Here is a 17,885-nt window from a genome sequence, read left to right as displayed (position 1 = left end):
ACCCCATGGTCTGCAGCCTACCAGGCTCCTCCGTCCATGGGATTTTCCAGGCAAGAGTACTGAAGTGGGTTGCCATTGCCTTCTCTGTTAGAACCATATAAGCCTTTCCTATATATTCTGAAAACTCAATGTAGTAATACCTGGAAATGTAATTGAAATATAAAATAAATGAAAAAATAATGTAAATGTAAAGTAAATGAGAAAGAAATTACAGATAAGCTTAACATTGAAATAATTTAAAAGAAAAAAAGGACATGTCTTGTTAATTTACATTACTGCACTGGTGTATGGGGCTTTTGAGGTCAGGGACTGTGTTATATGTATTTGTGTTTAGCACACATACTAAAGGACTCTTTGTTTAGTGTTTTTTTTTTTTTTTTGTTTGTGTTTTTAAGAGTCATTAGAGCAAATGTTCCTAGTTCTGCTAAAAATCTGTTTTGTTTTTTCTTTAGTTGAAGAAAAATATGAAAGAGTAGTCTGGGGTCATGCAGCCTATTTTTTTTTTTAATATCAATCCTGCTTAGTAGTTTTGTGATGTTGAAAGTAACTTCTCTATACCTTAGTTTTTCTAGTTATAAAATTATAATATTAATAGTCCATTTCATAAGCACTGTTATCAGGATTAAGTGAGATAATTCATGGAAAATGTTTTGAAGAGTTTTTGGTAAAAAAGTACTTTCAAGAATATTTAAAAAAAAAATATTAATTGCTGCTAGTCTTTTTATTCAGGAACACCACTCTTGGGATTGTCGATGGTGAATTTATTTTGCTTTTCAAAACAGGCATACGTATCCAGGTTCCAATATCATAGGTTTGGGTGATTAATATACACACTTAAAATTATTTTTGAATAAAAAATCTTAAGAATTTTTACTTTCAAGGTACTATAACTTTAATTCCTATGGGGAAAAAAGAGAGAATTCATGCATTTAATAAGTCATTTTTTCTTTATAAACTATTTGATACCTGTTCTTTACAAGGCATTGTACCATGTGCTAGAAATGTAAAATGGAGCAAACTTGGTATGTCCTTCTGTTGTCTAGAGGCTGGTAGAGAAAGGTACCACTGAGCATAAATCGGTGTTGAAATAATTCCTTTTGTGCCAGATCATTTTATTAAGCCAAACTTTTGGGTGGATTGACTCTTTGCCTTTAATATCATTTGTCATAGGTGCAAAACCTCTATTTGAAGACTTAACTCATTAAATTGTATCTGAAGTTTATGTGTTGATTTCCCTGTTACATTGGGAGATTTTTTTAGGGCAGAGATTAGTCTGAAATATTTCTAGGGCTCCTCAGCCACTGGTAGAGTACTCGTCATATATTAGGTATATAATATTAGTTGAGTAATGAATGAATATTTAGAATGTTAGAAGTAAAAGGAATTTGATTCATGTAAATAATATTAGACACTAGAATTTCTAAAAATTTTAGATCATTTACATAGGGTTATAACTTTTGATTTTGACTCTAGGGTATTTAAAACACAACTAGTACTGTCTATCACATCATCTTATAAAAGAAGCCATTTTAACACCAAAATAGTAGGAAGGACGGTTTCATAGTAGCACAGTTTGGTAACTTTAAACTCATATTTTGGTCGTGGCTGGCACCTATTCAAGAAATGCAATCCTCTCCTTTTAGAGGTGATGTATCTTAGAGAAGTATCTTAAGTTCTTACAGCAAGGCAGAATGATCACTGAACTTAAAATCCAGGTCTTCTGACTCTCAGCCCCAAATTTTGATCCTGTCCCCTCAATCTTCATCACATGATAAGATTCAATTCAGTTCAGTTCAGTCACTCAGTCATGTCCGATTTTTTGCAACCCCATGGACTGCAGCATGCCAGGCTTCCCTGTCCATCACCAACTCCCGGAGCTTGCTCAAACTCATGTCCATCAAGTCATTGATGCCGTTGAACCATCTCAACCTCTGATGCCATCGAACCATTTCATCCTCTGTCACCTCCTTCTCCTCCTGCCTTCAATCTTTCCCAGGATCAGGGTCTTTTCCAGTGAGTCAGTTCTTTGCATCAGGTGGCCAAAGTATTGGCCAGAGTATTGGATCTTCAGCTTCTGTATCAGTCCTTCCAGTGGATATTCAGGACTGGCACAGACAATTTGTGCCTTCACTAAAATCTTGTAATTGTTAAGAAGCAGAGCTGGATTAAATCTGTATTACCCAAATCCATTTTAGTGAAACCTGTGGATTCACTTCTGTGTAATCTTAACCTCCTCTAACAGCTCCTGTTCAGTTGTAGAGATGGAATTATAAGTGATTTTTAAAAAGACATCTATATTTAGCATTTTCTTTGTTTGAAAATTTCAGAATTGGGGCTTAAGCAGCTTCTTTCAAGGAAGAAGGCCAGTGCAGCTGCTGTTATAACCCAAGATCTTGATCCACATCCATAGATTGGAATACTGGTGGGCCAGCAATCCTCAGACACCTCACTCAGGACAGGTAAGTGAAAGAGAGAATCAGGATAAGAAAAGTAGGATGAATGCTAATAGTCTTCCTTCCTATTTCTTATTAGATGCAAGCAGCTGACTGCCTTTAAGAATTTAACCCTTTAAGCTGGTTAAAAACAAAGCATTTGAAATCTTATTTGGTTGGGGCAAAGGATTTTCAAGCTTGTAAAATATGTGTCAAATGTTACCTGTGGTGAAATTTAGGATAATTAAAGTTTTTTTTCTTTCTTGTTTTGTACATTTTCCAGATTGTATTTATGAACTTGTATTATTTATTTATTGTTGTGTAACAAAGCACTCAAAACTTAGTGGTTTTAGACCTATCAGTCATTTATTTTGCTTGTGTATCTGTAATTTGGGTAAGGCTCACTTGGTGGGGACAGCTTGTCTGTTAACAAGTGGAATGAGGTGGGGCTGCTGGAGGAAAGCAGGTAGCTCATTCTCCTGAGCTGTAATCATTTGAAGGCTTGCTCACTCTTGTGTCTGGTGGTTAATGCAGGCTGTTGGTAGGGGCCTGGGCTGTAGGCCAGAACACCTATGTATGACCTCTGTTTTTCACTTTTTGGTTTCCTTACAGCATGTTGGCTGGGTTCCAAGAGAGAGCATCCCAAAAGAGCAAGGTGAAGTTGTATGGCATATTTGACTTAGTTTTTGGAAGTCACATACTGTTATTTTGCTCTCTTCTATTGGTTGAGGTAGTCATGAAGGTCTCTCCAGGTTCAGAGGAGTATAGAACCCTACCACTTGAAGGGAAGAATATCAGCATAAGATTATAAGAGCATATGGCATGGAATCTGCCATTGTAGCCATTTTTGACCTATGTGATTTGCCACGATTTGCATTACTTTTAAGATAAAGAATATAAACATAGGTGTAATCAATGAAAAAGATGAATATTTGGATGAATGTGCATCCAAAAAAAAGATGAATATTCCTGGAGAAGGCAATGGCAATCCACTCGAGTACTATTGCCTGGAAAATCCTATGGACAGAGGAGCTTGGTAGGCTATAGTCCATGGGGTCACAAAGAGTCGGACATGACTGAGCGACTTTTTTTTTTTTTTTATGGTGTATGAGTCCAATAAGAATTTTGTGTGCTCTCATTTACTGAGATATACTGAAAATAAGATGCCTAAACAGGAAGAAGTAAAATCAATTTTGAGTTTTATTGCATATCAACAAAGCATGTTGCTATAATCAAAAGTAGAGACAAAACTTTATAAACAAGATGAAAAATAAGATTTGTAGTTAGGTTTTTTTGTTTCTAGAAAATGCTAGTTGTTTTTGTTTAAAGTCTACTTGGGTGTTTTTTTTTCTTGTTTATTTTAATAATTTGAGAATTATTTGGGAAACTGGTTTCTAATATAGTAGATGTGAAATGTTTAACAAAAGTATTTAAATTTTGTGGTAGGGAAGTGATTGTCATAGCATAGAATTGACCATATTAATCTTTTTTCTTTTTTTGGTTGCATGTAGTACTTTTGCCTAGAAAATCCCATGGACGGAGGAGCCTGGTAGGCTGCAGTCCATGGGGTCGCTAGAGTCGGACACGACTGAGCGACTTCACTTTCACTTTCATGCATTGGAGAAGGAAATGGCAACCCACTCCAGTGTTCTTGCCTGGAGAATCCCAGGGACGGGGAAGCCTGGTGGGCTGCCGTCTGTGGGGTCGCACAGAGTCGGACATGACTGAAGCGACTTAGTAGTAGTAGCATATGGGATCTTGGTTCCTTGACCAAAGCTTGAACCCTTGCCCTTTTCATTGAAAATATGGAGACTTAACCACTGGACTGCCACAGAAGTGGCATCATTCTTTAAGTGTACAGTTCAGTGGTACTAAATATTTTCACACTATTTTGCCACCAATCTCCTAAATCTTGCAGAACTCTAAATCTTGCAAAATTGAAATTCTACCCAATAAACACCTCCCTATTCCCCTCTCCCTTTAGCCCCTGGCAACCTACATTCTATATTCTGTGTATAAATTTGATCACTCTAGGTACCTCATGTAAATGGAATTGTATACTCTTTATCTTATTGTGACTGGCTTATTTCACTTAGCATGGTGTCCTTGAGGATCGTACACGCTGTAGCATGTATCAGTTTCTTTCATTTTAAGGCTGAATAACATTCCATTGTTTGTGTATAGTACCTTTTATTTATCCATTCATCCTTTGTTGGACCCTTGGATTGCTTCCACCTTTAGGCTATTGTAAATAATGCTGTTATGAGTATTGGTATACAAATATCTCTTTGAGGCCATGCTTTCAGTTCTTTTGTGTGTATACCCAAAAGTGGAATTGTGTTACTTTGTTTAAATTTTGAGGAGCTGCCATACTACTTCCATAGCTGCTGCACCATTTTACATTTTCACAATGTAAAACAATAGAGAAAGGTTCCAGTTTCTCCACATCCTCACCAACTCTTGTTTGTTTTTCAGTAATGGTCTTTCTAATGGGTCTGAGATGGTATTTCATCATGGCTTTGATTTGTATTTTTCTAATGATTAGTGATATTGAGCCATCTGAGCATCTTTTCACATGCTTGTTGACTTTTACACAAATACAGTTTCTTTGGAGAATATCTGTTCAAGTCCTTCACCTTTTTTCTAATCAAATTGTTTGTTTTTTTGTTGTTGTTGAATTGTTGAAGCTCTAGATGTTAACTGCTTATCACATAAAAAGATTTGCATTCTCACTATCACTGTCTTATATTTAGGTCTCAGTGGTGTCTTTCAACTATCAGATAGGCCCCCAACCAGCCTTTTTTCTTCCAACTTTCTTTTCTAGTCTGTTAGGAAGTTACTTTGCATAGATACCTGCATTACTTTTTACATTACAGTAGATGCTTACCTCATTTTACTGTGCTCTGCAGATACTACATTTTTTACAAATTTAAAGTTTGTGGCAACCCTGCATGGAACAAGTCTGTTTATGCCATTTTTCCAACAGCATTTGCTTACCTCATGTCTCTGTGTCACATTTTGGTAATTCTCACACTATTTTAGACATTTTCATTTTCATTATATTTGTTATGGTGTTCTGTGATCAGTGATCTTTGGTGTTATTGTTGCAAAAGATTATGACTCTGAAGGCTCAGATGGTGATTAATATTATTCTTTTTTTTTTTTTTTTTTATTCTTCCAATTTTATTTTTTAAACTTTACATAATTGTATTAGTTTTGCCAAATATCAAAATGAATCCGCCACAGGTATACATGTGTTCCCCATCCCGAACCCTCCTCGCTCCTCCCTCCCCATACCATCCCTCTGGGCCGTCCCAAAGCAATTTATAGATTCAACGCAATCCCTATCAAGCTACCAACAGTATTCTTCACAGAGCTAGAACAAATAATTTCACAATTTGTATGGAAATACAAAAAACCTCGAATAGCCAAAGCGATCTTGAGAAAGAAGAATGGAACTGGAGGAATCAACCTACCTGACTTCAGGCTCTACTACAAAGCCACAGTTATCAAGACAGTATGGTACTGGCACAAAGACAGAAATATTGATCAATGGAATAAAATAGAAAGCCCAGAGATAAATCCACGCACATATGGACACCTTATCTTCGACAAAGGAGGCAAGAATATACAATGGATTAAAGACAATCTCTTTAACAAGTGGTGCTGGGAAATCTGGTCAACCACTTGTAAAAGAATGAAACTGGACCACTTTCTAACACCATACACAAAAATAAACTCAAAATGGATTAAAGATCTAAACGTAAGACCAGAAACTATAAAACTCCTAGAGGAGAACATAGGCAAAACACTCTCTGACATACATCACAGCAGGATCCTCTATGACCCACCTCCCAGAATATTGGAAATAAAAGCAAAAATAAACAAATGGGACCTAATTAACCTTAAAAGCTTCTGCACATCAAAGGAAACTATTAGCAAGGTGAAAAGACAGCCTTCAGAATGGGAGAAAATAATAGCAAATGAAGCAACCGACAAACAACTAATCTCAAAAATATACAAGCAACTCCTACAGCTCAACTCCAGAAAAATAAACGACCCAATCAAAAAATGGGCCAAAGAACTAAATAGACATTTCTCCAAAAAAGACATACAGATGGCTAACAAACACATGAAAAGATGCTCAACATCACTCATTATCAGAGAAATGCAAATCAAAACCACTATGAAGTACCATTTCACACCAGTCAGAATGGCTGCGATCCAAAAGTCTACAAATAATAAATGCTGGAGAGGGTGTGGAGAAAAGGGAACCCTCTTACACTGTTGGTGGGAATGCAAACTAGTACAGCCACTATGGAGAACAGTGTGGAGATTCCTTAAAAAACTGGAAATAGAACTGCCTTATGATCCAGCAACCCCACTGCTGGGCATACACACTGAGGAAACCAGAAGGGAAAGAGACACGTGTACCCCAATGTTCATCGCAGCACTGTTTATAATAGCCAAGACATGGAAGCAACCTAGATGTCCATCAGCAGATGAATGGATAAGAAAGCAGTGGTACATATACACAATGGAGTATTACTCAGCCATTAAAAAGAATACATTTGAATCAGTTCTAATGAGGTGGATGAAACTGGAGCCTATTATACAGAGTGAAGTAAGCCAGAAGGAAAAACATCAATACAGTATACTAACGCATATATATGGAATTTAGAAAGATGGTAACAATAACCCGGTGTATGAAACAGCAAAAGAGACACTGATGTATAGAACAGTCTTATGGACTCTGTGGGAGAGGGAGAGGGTGGGAAGATTTGGGAGAATGGCAATGAAACATGTAAAATATCATGTAGGAAACGAGTTGCCAGTCCGGGTTCGATGCATGATGCTGGATGCTTGGGGCTGGTGATTAATATTATTCTTAAATTAAGGTATGTACATTGTTTTCTTAGACATAATGCTCTAAATATTTAGACTATAGTGTAAGCATGACTTTGCCCCAGTTTTATTGAGACATCATTTAAGTGCTGTACTGTGCTTAGCATGTCCGACTCTTTGCAACCCCATGGACTGTAGCCTACTAGGCTCCTCTGTCCATGGGGATCTTCCAGGCAAGAATACTGGAGTGGGTTGCCATGCACTCCTCCAGGGGATCTTCCCAGCCTAGGGATGGAACTCGGGTCTCCTGCCTTGCAGAATTCTTTACCATCTGAGCCACCAGGAAGTACAGCAGTGTACAAGTTTAAGGTGTACAGCATAATGATTTGACTCATATACATCACAAAGTGATTATCACAGTAAATTTGTTGTTGTTCAGTCACTGAGTCATATCCGCCTCTTTTCCATCCCATGAATTGCAGCACACTGGGCTTCCCTGCCCTTCACTATCTCCTAGAGCTGCTCAAACTCATTTCCATTGAGTCAGTGATGCCATCTGACCATTTCATCCTCTGTCGCCCCTTTCTCCTCTCAGTGGACAGTGGCTCAGACGGTAAAGCGTCTTCCTACAATGTGGGAGACCCGGGTTCAATCCCTGGGTCGGGAAGATCTCCTGGAGAAGGAAATGGCAACCCACTCCAGTATTCTTGCCTGGAAAATCCCATGGACAGAGGAAACTGGTAGGCTACAGTCCATGGGGTCGCAAAGAGTTGGACACGACTGAGCGACTTCACTTTCTTTCTTTCTCCTCTCAGTGAAACTTATCTGTCATCTCATAGTATAACAAAAGGAAAAACTCCAGTCCTCCAGGCTCCTCTGTCCATGGGGATTCTCCAGGCAAGAATACTGGAGTGGGTTGCTATGCCCTCCTCCAGGGGATCTTCCCAGCCCAGGGATCGAACCCAGGCCTCCTGCATTACAGGTGGATTCTTTACCAACTGAACCTCCAGGGAAGCTCATAGTAAAAAGAAAAAAATTTTTCCTTGTGACAAGAACTCTTAGGATTTACCCTCTTAACTTTCATTTATGACATACAGCCGTATTCATTATATTTATCGTGTTGTACATTATATCCCTCGTACATAGTTATAACTGAAAGTTTGTACCTTTTGATTGCCTTCATGTAATTCTCCCCTTCTCCACTCTCCTCCCTCTGGTAAACACAAATTTGATCTTTTTTTCTATAAGTTTTGTTTTTGATGTGTAGTTGACATACAGTCTCCAAAATTCAGTTTTAGAATATCTTCATTTCCATTCCCCCTGCCAAATTCCTTGTACATGTTTGCAGTGAATTCTTGTACCAAAAGAATGTCCAGCCTCAGGTAGTCAGTAATCTACTTTGTATTTTAAAAATTTGCTTTTTCTGGAGATTTCACGTAGTTGGAATCATACAATATGTGATCTCGTTTCTGGCCTTTTTCACTTAGCTTAATTTTTTTTTAAACTTTTTTTTTAATGTGGACCATTTTTAAAGTCTTTATTGAATATGTTACAGTATTATTTCTGTTGTTGATGTTCTGGTTTTTTGGCTGTGGTGAGGCATATGGAATTTAGCTCCTTGATCAGGGATCGAGCTCATACCCCTGCGTTGGAAGATGAAGTCTTAACCACTGGACTGCCAGGGATGTCCCTAGCTTAATGTTTTTGAGGTTCATATTGTAGCATGTATCAGGCAGCATTGTTCCTTTTTATTATTGAATAGTATTCCATTGTATGGCGATACCACATTAAAAAAATTCACTAATTGTTTGATAGACCTTTGGATTGTTTCTCCTTTTTGACTGTTATTATATTTGTGTTATTATATTTATCATCTCATGCTTTAAACCTTTTTTACTTATGTGATTAATATGTGACTATAGTATTATCCAGATATAGTATAAATGCACACACATTGAAGGATACGCTAAAAATATTTTAGTAATGGGGTACAGGATCAAAAAAATTTGGAGGTCACTGTTCTAGTCCAGAACAGTCAGAAAACAGAAGGTAACCAGAATTATCCTAAGTCACATGTCTGATTTACCACTCATAATTATACCCTACTGCTTGTGAAATAAATTTCTAAATGTGGTGTTTAAGGAGCCCTACCTTATGGGCCTAAACTCTTAACTGTTTTCTAGCTACCACTTCAGTTTTACAGCACACTACTTCCTTTTATATTATTTTCACCAAATTCCTTGAAGTTCCTCAATACATTCTGCCTTTGAGCTTTTGCCAGCTATTCCCTTTGCCTAGAATGCTGTTTCCTGCCCACCTTAGCCTCTTGGGAGTACTATGATACATTATTTAAATTCCAGATAAATTGCCTCTTTGAATTGCTCCATGGCTCACCCAAGCCAGTTTAGCCACTTCATCTTCTGTGATACCTCTGTATGTAGTATCTACCTTTATTATAGCAACTCTCAAACTAAATTGCAATTATGTATTAGTATATCTGCATCCTTCACTGGACTGCTGTGTCCTTGAGGACAAGGAATAGGCCTGTTCATCCAATATGTGTTGAATAAATGAATGAGTAGTAGCCTCATGGGGGAGTCCCTTGCATGATCCTGAAAGTACCTTGTTAAATTCTGTGCTAGGGTACCTCACTTGCCTCATCCTAGTTTAGACGCTATGGTGGTGGTTTAGTCACAAAGTTGTGTCTGACTTTTGTGACCCCATGGACTATAGCCCGCCCGCCAGGCTCCTCTTTTCATGGGATTTCCCAGGCAAGAAAACTAGAGTAGGTTGTCATTTCCTTCTCCAGGAGATCTCTTCCTGACCCAGGGATCAAACCCAGGTCTCCTGCATTGCAGGCAGATTCTTTACCATCTGAGCCACCAGGGGAAGACCTGTTAAGTAGGTTAGGTTAAATTTTTTCTTTTTAAAAATGTGTATTTGGGTACTCTCCCACGCCCTTAATACGATTGTCCTAAATCCAGAGACTATCAAGATTTGGATAATTACTTGTTAGATGCAGAATTTTTTTTCTGTTTTTGGTGGCCCCCTGAGGCTTGTGGAATCTTAGTTCCCTGACCAGGGGTTGAACCTATGGCATGCTGTGTTAGTGCCAAGTCCTAACCACTGGACTGCCAGGGAATTCCCAGAATTTTCTAATTTTATCATTTTTGGAATCATTTAGAAATCTAGCTTCCCTCCGTATTTTCTAAATTAAGCCTTGTGTTTAAAAAAAAAAAAAAAAAAAGTAACGCCACACCATCTATCTAGTGGAGATGCAGAGTTTCGCATTTTCAAAAGGGTCATTAATTTAGTTGGAAAGGATAGTAGCAGTTGTTAATGGAAAGGTTTCAGGACAATCTAGGTGATATGTTGAGATTTCTGCCATAAGTAGTGTTTATTTCTTCAAAAGGCCTTCAGATAGTTTGATCTTAAGCACAGAGAAAGAAGGCTCTTGATACTGAATCATTTTAGGAATTAAAGATTTTCATTAGTAAGCAGAGTGAATGATATCAGAATTCCTATGTAGAGCAGGACAACTGTGGTTTGGAGAAGCTGAAAAAGAACTTTTCTCAGTGGTTGTGCCAGTGGTGAAATGATAACAATACCAACTGCTGTTTATATTTATTTGTGTACCGGATGCTATGTTAAGCCATGTATATTTTCTCCTTTAATCTGGATGAGGTAGATGGTTTTACAGTTGAGGAGACTGAAGCCTAGACTGATAAAATGACTTTGAAAGCCAGAAGGAGAATTTAAATCCAGGATTAATTCCAAAGAGTGGATGCTCTTTCCATAGCACATAGTACTGATTTCGGTGTCTTTTACTATCTTATTTTTTAGGCCAAAGGATAGATGTTAAATTGGATACCGGGAAGGTAGAATGGAAAGTTGATTTTATAATCACCTTCTATTCTTGTTTTATAGTATGGCATTGTTGTATATAGATAAGAAATTTGAGGGCCAGCCCACTCCAGTATTCTTGCCTGGAGAATCCCATGGATGGAGGAGCCTGGTGGGCTACAGTCCATGGGGTCGCAAAGAGTCGGACCAGACTGAGCGACTTCACTTGCACTTTGGGCTTCCCTTGTAGCTCAGTTGGTAAAGAATCTGCCTGCAGTGCAGGAGACCCGGGTTCGATTCCTGGGTTGGGAAGACCCCCTGGAGAAGGAAATGGCGACCCACTCCAGTATCCTTGCCTGGAAAATTTCATGGACTGAGGAGCCTGGTGGCCTGCAGTCCATGGGGTTGCAAAGAGTCGTGCACAACTGAGTTACTAATACTTACTTACAGTAACTGATAGCATTACAGCTGTTTGTTTGAAGTTGAATGTGGTTATTACAATTTCAAGGTAATCCCATTTTAAAGGATCAGTTTTAATTGTTTTATCCTTACAAGTTATAACTAAATTCCCTTGTGTTCTATTTGCCTGACTTTGGGGGAACTGAATTTTAATATTATTTCTTTTAAAAGAAACTTTTATAAGAGAAGGATTAAGGAAATGTCTCTTTCCATGTTACATGTTTCTTCATTTTTTAAAAACTATAGTATGGTTGATTTACAATACTGTGTTAGTATAGGCAAAGGATTCAGTTATATACATATATATGTATTTTTTTTTTCAAATTATCTTCCATTATAGGTTATTGCAAGATATTGAATATAGTTTCCTGTGCTAGACAGTAAATGCTTATTTCTTCATTCTTTTGTATGCAAAAAATTATTTGTCATTCTGTAGATTTTGATTCATAAACTAAACTAAAATACAGAAGCTGAAAGTTTTGATGTAGCTCAAAGTTCTCTCATACATTTTGTTTGAAAGAGCTTTTAATAATTGAAGTTCAATTCAAGAAATTTGTACTAATCAGTTCATTGAAGATGTTGAGGTAGGTAAGAAATGGGAGCCAGAATTTCATGGTCTTAAAGGATTTTAAATCTATTAGAAGAAATCTATTAGGAGAGATGGAACTTGTAAATAACCATAAAAAAGAAATTATGTGTCTTACATAGTTGCCAAATTTCAGTGTGCAACTTACAGTACTTCTTGAGTTTATAGGTGAGAAATATTCTTACTTGCTTTCTTACTTGCTTCATGGATATGGCATTTGATCTGTGCCCTGAAGATTGAGTAGTATTTTACCTAAGTTGGAGTCTGAAAAAAGGTCAGTTTACATTGAGAAGTTACTTAAGGACGAGGAAGAAGAGTGGAGTTGCCCCCCTGGTTCATTAAGTGAGGTGTATGGTTTCTGAATCTTTTCATTTCTGTTTGATTTTTTTTTTTTTTTTTTAGACTGGACATATTTCAGTAGTTTTATTTTTTGGAAAACATTAAATTGGGAGAGAAAGAAAAAGTATATTTTAATTCAAAGGACATTGAAATCTTATTCACAACTTTTGGTTACTTTATTTTTCAGTTCTAAAATTTCTATTTGCTCTTCTTTGTCTTCTGGTTTTTTTTTTTTGCTGGTGATTTCTAACTTAACACTTATTTCAAGAGTGTTTGATATTTATTTGAGCATTTTTACAATAACTGCTTTAAAGTCTTTATGGGATAATTCCAATATCTAAGTTCATCTCTTCATCAATGTTGTATTTTCCCATGTGAGCTGAGATTTTTGTGGTTCTCAGGCTGAGTAATTTTGGTTTGTATCCTGGACATTCAATCTGAGTGTTATAATGAGATTCTAGGTTTTGTTTACTTTCTGTGGAGAATGTTGATGTTTTTGTTTTAGCTTTCTGTGGGTTGTGATTCCAATGTCAATTCAGTCTTCACAGCTCTGTCAGTGCTTTTCAGATCTGTCCCATGTGTGTTCCTCTCACCGGTCAGTCAGGGATTTGGTTGGAGGTCTGCTCATTTTCTCTGTTTTCAAAGGTTATATTATGTTAATTGGCATCAGATTCATACCTTCACAGGTTGAGAGGGACCTCAGAGCTCATAAACAACTTTGTGGAGATATTTTCTCGAGAGCAGGGAGAGCAAAGGAAAAAATAATGGAGTTTGGCCTGCCCACTTGGAAGCAGGGTTCTGCTGAACAGAGAGGAATAGTCCCCTCAAGAGTTTTTGCTCCTGGAGGCTTCCTTTCCTAATTGATTTTTCTACTGTTGCTTTGCATCCACCACAGAAGGCCTAGGGACTGCGACATGAAAGTATGGAGAGAAAGGAGAATGAAAAAATACCCTAGTGATTTCCCTGCTTTCTTTGCACTTGAGGAGTTCCCTTTAGAGGAGCCATGGGCTACAAAGTTGGACACGACTGAATGACTGAACACTCCTATTTTCTGTCCTTGAGCCAGAGCTAGAGGGTTTCTCCGGTATCTCTCTGCCTCCACCATTGAGTTCACTTCTGGGTTTTGGGCTGTGCTGAGTTCAGGCTGGGGGTACTAGAGGAGGAAAAATGCTAAACTTACAGCGAGTGCGTTGATAAAAAAAAGTTCTGTTGCTTTTCAAAGATCTACCTGTAATGTTTACATTTCAGAGTCTTCACATAGCTGTTCATGCGTTCTAGCCAGGTTTTATAGTGTTTATTACTAAACTGTTGGAAATTCTTCCAACATTTTTGTTTTACCATTTTGTTTTGATGTAATTTTAAATTAATGGGAAGTTGTAAAAAGATGACAGGAAGGTTCTGTGCCCTTTACCCAGTGGTTACATCTTATATAGCTAAAACATAATATTCAAACAAGGAAATTAACATTAACACCTACTTTTTATCATGGAACTTTCAAATCCATAAGAGTGTTGAAAGAATAGTACCGTTACCTAATACCATTATCATACCTAGGAATATTAACAGTGTGAGTTTTTTTGGATAGTAGTCTTAATGTTCCAGGTGTCTGTTTTGATGCTTGAAGGCTTAAGTTATTGTTCACGGAGATGACCTTCCGGATGAATACTCTTATTGATTAATTTGAGTGTCTGGGCTCTTCCAATGTGTGCAATTTAGAGCCTAGAGAGCTTCTTGATTCTATATTCTTATTCTGTCTCATGCTTCCCTCAGCTCAGACTTCTTGCAGTACTCTAAGCAGATACTCATTACAGTAGTCCTTATCAGAAGGTTAGAACTTTGTCAGGCTGATTTATTACTTACATAGAGTTTCTGATATGGTGAAATAAAAGGATTGTAAAAAGTGTAAGTAATTGAAAATCTGACTACAAGGCTTAAACAAAGAGAAGTTTGTTTTCCTTACATAAGCCTGGAAAGGCAGTTGCTCATGTTGCTTCAGTGACTCAACAGTGTTGGGGCCCATATCTTTGTACTTTGCTTTACCTTCATGGTCCTAAGATAACTGCCACAGTTCCCCCACCCACAGTTACAGAGGACAACAAAAGATCCAGGCCAAGAAAAAGCTTTCCTGGAAGTGACTTGCTCATAAGTGCTGCTAATGTTTCATGGGCCAAAATGGGTTTTATGGACACTTCTAATTGGCCTCTATAGTGAGAGGCAAGAAGGAAGGAAGGATTGGGAGTGGCTTTTTGGGTAGTCAATAAATAGTATCTGTCCCGGTTGTATGATAGCATTCATTTTACTTTAGAAATGCATTCATGTTGTTTCAGTATGATGTTCAACACATAGGTTTATAATTACATAATAGCTTTATAATTACATAATAACATCTTTCTGGGTACTGTGGAAAACACGGAAACAAAATGAATTTTAAATAGAGATTGTGAGATTTTGGTTATGAAAGGTGAAACTGGCTTGAATTCTGGGACTTGGTATAATGGTTTTGTGCTGGGAATTTCAGTTATTCTTTTTTGCTCAACATTATTTTAAGATTTAAACATAATGTGTAAATCTAGTTAATATCTACTGACTGTTGTATAATATTGCATTTTATGTGCATTTCTACATTTTATTTATTTATCTGATAACAGATTTCTAGGTGTGGCTTAAAAATTACTAACAGAATTGCTGTGAACTTCTTATACATTATCCCCTGTTGACTTGTACAAAGGCTTCTCTGTAGTCTACACTGAAGAAAGGAATTCCTGATTTATGATCCATACCCATACTTAATTTCACTAAATACTGCCAGATTGTTTTCCAGAATGGTTGCCCAGTTTATGCTCCCACTGGCAGTGTATTGGGGTTCCCATTTCCTTAAATTCTTACCAGCATTTGGTTTTATCCATCTGTTTAGTCTCTTCAGTCTGATGGTAATTAAGTAATATTTTATTTTAATTTACATTTCTGTGATTGTGAGGTTGAGCATCTCTTTACTTAGACATCGTTTGTCTCCCTTGCATATTGACTAAAAAAGTTACCCAAATAATACTTGTTAGTTGTATTTATTTTTGAAACTACAAATAGGCAAATATAAAAAGGTTATTTCTAATACTCTAATACAGAGGTAATTGCTGTTAATATGGCTATATCGTTCTGATCTTTAAATGATGCATAAACGTACAAATTCGTATATACACAATTTCATAACTTAAATTTTCACTTGCCAATAATTTATGACCATTTTGTTTTTCTAAATCATCAACTCACCAGAACCAGTAATTAAAGAATTATGCAAGCCCATATTATTGGTAACTTGGTGTTTAATATGGTGGAAGTAGTTAAACTAAAGAAACTGGCAAATGCTACAAATCAGGGCTTCCCCTTCCCTGCTCATTTCCATCCAGAGCCATTTTATCAGCACACTACTGCTTATATACATTATATCAGTATAGATATACTTCATTTTCAGTGGCTTCATAGAAGTCCATTTCTATGTATTAATGGTTCTCAGTATGGTTCTTGGACCAGCGGTATCAGTGTTAACTGGGAATTTGTTAGAAATGCAAATTCTTGGCCTCTACGCAGGCTTACAAAATCAAAAACTCTTCTGTTGGGTCCCAGCTATGTCTTACAAGCTCTTTAGGTGATTCTGATGCACGCTAAAACTTGAGAGGCACTGTGTGTGCAGAGGTACTGTAAGTTACCTGATTGAGGTAATGATATCTATATGGTAAATTCCTAGATAAGTGTTCATTTAAAAGTCTTGCGTGTGTATTGCCAAATTGAATTCTATAAAGGCTATATTGGTTTCCATTCCCACCTCAAGTCTACATCAACTTCATTTTAGATTCTATTCCATGTAGAGAAAAGTAGCTGTATTAAAGATCTTACTTCTTTTTTAGCTGTGTTTGTATCTTTTTATACATCCTAAAACTCAGCTCACCTGCATTATTGTCAGCAATAAAATACCTTTTGTTATTTATACTTTTAAAAAGAGAACAGTTGAGACAGAAAAAACAAAAACCATGCCTTTCCTGCTGCAGAACACATCTAGCATCACATATGGCTATATTGGTGAGTACCTACCTTTAATCCCTGTTGTAAATGGTTAGTTGAGGCTTCTTTCCTTACCTCTGGTACGTTACATCATTCTGAAACACGACTTTAAAATATACGAAGACTTGCTTGCTGTGAAAGTTGCTACTAATGGTGCCAAGCTGTTAAAATGGGGAAAAGATCCCAGCAAGAACTTGTGACTCTTCTTGGCCCATATAGACAATAGGCTGCAAGTACTTTATTTTGAAGGCTTTTATTAGATTTGGAGCCAGTATTGGGAATTTTTTTCTATATAGCCATTGTATATTTTGACATTCAAATTCTAAAATTTTACTCATTTACTATAAATCTGATTTTATCTATTTTTAACATCTGACATTGGGGAAGAAAATGGCTAGCATTTTGACTGAAACTGCTTTAAGAAAATAAAAAGTCTAGCAGTACATGTATTTCAGTTCTTAAGTAAAGATGAATGCGAGTGAATTTCTGGCTTTTTTCTGGAATTTATATTATATCTGGAATGTTATATATTTCTAAATTTTGTTTCTAACAGTGAGTGAAATATGATAATGTGAATGTAAATATATTTTACAGCAACATGAATGTTGGCTACAATGCATTATTTTTTCACGTAACTTATTCCTAGTGAGCTTAAATGTGTTCCATAGTCATCAGTGTGATTTAGCTTGCAGGATTTCCACTTTTTTCTTCTAGAATTCGTCAAAATTCTTGAAACTTTCTGGAAAACAAATTCAGTAAATAGAGTGTTTTTGACCTTTCTTTCATTTGAACCACTGTTTTTGTTTTTATTTTTTGGCACTGTGGCTTGTGGGACCCCAGTTTCCTGACCAGGGACTGAACCTAGGCCACAGTAGAGAAAGCCCAGAATCCTAACCACTAGGCTACCAGGGAACTCCCTGAACCACTGTCCATAATAGGGAATAGTAATCTTGCTTCTGCAGGAACTTTTGGTCTGATACGAAATAAATCAGTTGACTGAATGTGTATCTGTCAGTTTTCGTCTTTAATACTTGATTTACAAATGATTAAAAATGAGTTTTCAGAGCCACAATAGACAATATTGATTTTTAAAAGAAATAATAATTATGTATAAATCATTTATTCTAATAAGCTTCTACCAAATTTGCTTTCATAGTAGAATCATTAAAATGTTTTAAGTCATTTCTCACTTGAAAAAAAAGTCCTCACAGGAAGTATGTCTTACAAGGGAGAGGTTTTCCATAATTTCCCTTATAGTGATAAGATTTTTTCTGTTCAGTTCAGTTCACTCAGTCGTGTCCAGCTTTTTGGAACCCCATGGACTG

The 17,885-nt window shown here is 36.8% G+C and overlaps 1 protein-coding gene across 1 annotated transcript in view; it reads left to right on the top strand.

The window, feature by feature from the left end:
• Positions 1-2,324: 2,324 nt before the first annotated feature.
• The window catches only part of NUMB (NUMB endocytic adaptor protein), a gene marked incomplete at its 5' end in the record, with an annotated part of 117,189 nt that continues 101,628 nt past the window's right edge, over positions 2,325-17,885 (top strand). The window contains 2 exon segments of the mRNA NM_001101951.1: positions 2,325-2,459; positions 3,045-3,087.

This window comes from Bos taurus, chromosome 10, assembly GCF_002263795.3.
Source record: "Bos taurus isolate L1 Dominette 01449 registration number 42190680 breed Hereford chromosome 10, ARS-UCD2.0, whole genome shotgun sequence".
Taxonomy (NCBI): Eukaryota; Metazoa; Chordata; class Mammalia; order Artiodactyla; family Bovidae; genus Bos; species Bos taurus.
Note: the sequence above shows the minus strand (reverse complement) of the source record. Positions and strands in the feature narration are given on the sequence as shown.